Below are 2,500 nucleotides of genomic sequence, written 5' to 3' on the forward strand. Positions count from 1 at the left end.
TGTCGAAAGAAACAAGGCGTTAATGTTTCAGAAGCGCCTATTGAAAGACGTCTCTCAAGCTGCTCCCTGACTGGGCCCTGTCCATTGTCACGTTAATCCCAGGGCGGGGCGGGACTGCTTTGACCGGGAGACCTGTTTTCTGGGACGCAGGTGTGACATTCCAGGGAGGCACCTACTTTGTGCTGATTCGAAACGACCACGACAACGGCAACTTGCAGTTCTATATTACAACAACAACAACGCGCGTGTGGTAGTTGGGAGGGGCTGCGTTCGCGCTCTCCCCCCTGCATTGAAACTCAAAGTTCGATTTTCAATCCCATAGTCCACCAATCGGATGGGAGACGGTGTGTGTGTGTGTGTGTGTGTGTGTGTGTGTGTCAGTGTCAGTGTCAGTGTCAGTCAGTGTCTCTCTCTCTCTCTCTCTCTCTCTCACTCTTACTCAGAGCTGCTGTGGAAGGAAACCTTTTTAAAAAGAACTTGCATATTGAAAAAAAGATGTGTCTCAAGCTGCCGGGGCCCTGTCCATTGTCACGTTAATGGCAGGACGGGGCAGGACTGCTTTGACCAGGAGACCTGTTTTCTGGGACGCAGGTGTGAGATTCCAGGGGACCTGCTTTGTGCTGATTTCCCTGCCTCCCTCCCTCCCCCCCAGGACTTCCTTCTGAACACCTTTGTCGTTTAATCGAGGGCCAAAAGCCTGCCTGTGAAAGGGAAGGATCAGCCGGTCAGCCCCCTGCTGGTCGCTGCTGCCAGTGCAGCAGGCGTGCGTGTGTCCTCGGCCTCGTGTCCAGGTCCCTCAGGGACTTGAGGCAGCTCTCCCCGGTGGTCTCGTGGTCAGGACCGGGCTTCGAATCCCAGTCGGGGGGGGATGACTTTCTGCTGCAGATTAATTGGCATGAAGGAAAGTCTCCCCTCCTGAGCGTAAAGCTCCACCCTCACCACCACCACCGCCTTTTCCTCCCCTTGACAAACGGACAGACAGACAGTCAGACAGTCAGTCCAGTTCGGGAGCGCAGCTTTCATTAAGCAATGGCGTTTGTGACAACTCATCGTCTGACAGGTTGATGATTTCCCCACACGCCTCCTGCCGAATAAAAGGCTCACCCTCCCGGACACTACCCCCAGAATCACCCACCCCCCCCCCCCCGGGGTGAATATTAAGCCCGAGAACACCGACTGTAACCAACCGCAGTGAAAAGTTGAAGTGGCAACTCATTAACCAGATTTATTTTGGGCAACTCATTAACCAGATTTTTTGTTCATTTGGTTTATGAGTTGCCAAGTGTAAATCTGGTTAATGAGTTGCCACTTCAACTTTTCACTGCGGTTGGTTACAGTCGGTGTTCTCGGGCTTAATATTCGCCCCAGGGGGGGTGTATAGCGGGCGATGGCCGGTGTGGAGTGCGTTTTTTGGGGGTTGATTTTCACTTTGCCTCGCTGGTGGAATTTGTGGGAGGCAGGCAAGGGGATTGGTGTGGGCTGGTGGGCGGCAAGGGAGATGCTTGCTTCGGGGTGTTATCCTCACTTTGGTCCGCTGGTGAGAGTAGGCAGCGGCAGGCCGGCAGGCAGGCAGGCAGGCAGGCAGGCAAGTGTGATGTAGTGTGGGGTGCAGTGCAGTGCGGTGCAGTGCAGTGCTGCCCTGTCGTTTATGAAAGGTTGTAATGACACTGCTTTGCAGCTGACCATGTCCACTGATTTGTGACGCCCGTATGGAGGTTGATATCTCAGGAGGGCCGAGGCCGATTTCCTCCGGGGACGGCTCGTCGCGTGCGGCAGGACGAGGCGCAGCGGACGGTACCGAGCGCTCGGAGGTGCGGCGCTGCCCGCCGGAGGTACAGCGAAAGGCTGCAAACCGCTTTCCGCCTGCTAACTCGGCGGCCGTCAGACCGACCGACTCCGCTTTACCACCGGAGCTAGAGTCGGGCAAGGGGCACCGAAAGGTACCGGAAGGATCGCGTTCGCACGACGGGAAGTCGACTAGCGGGCCGCCGAAAGCGAGCCGGGGGCCCCCGGTTTTTCTGTCCCACCTGGAGACTGATATCTCAGGAAGGCCGAGGCCGATTTCCTCCGGGGACGGCTCGTCGCGTGCGGCAGGACGAGGCGCAGCGGACGGTACCGAGCGCTCGGAGGTGCGGCGCTGCCCGCCGGAGGTACAGCGAAAGTCTGCGAACCGCTTTCCGCCTCCTCTCACCGCACGGCTCTCCTTTTCACCCACTGGCGGATTTTCACCCTCCGACTGCTCGCTACCGTCCGCTGCGCCTGGTCCGGGCCCTGTCCATTGTCATGTTAATGGCAGGGCGGGGCAGGACTGCTTTCACCAGGAACCCGGTTTTCTGGGTCAGAGGTTCCAGGGGACCTGTTTTGTGCGGACTTCCCTGTGTCCGTCCCTCCCTGCCTGCCTTCCCCCCAGGACTTCCTTCTGAACACCTTTGTCGTTTAAAATAATAATAAATAATATGTGTGTGTGTGTGTGTGTGTCGGTGTCAGTATCAGTCAGTCA

The sequence above is a fragment of the Heptranchias perlo genome, chromosome 12 (assembly GCF_035084215.1).
Source record: "Heptranchias perlo isolate sHepPer1 chromosome 12, sHepPer1.hap1, whole genome shotgun sequence".
Classification (NCBI taxonomy): Eukaryota; Metazoa; Chordata; class Chondrichthyes; order Hexanchiformes; family Hexanchidae; genus Heptranchias; species Heptranchias perlo.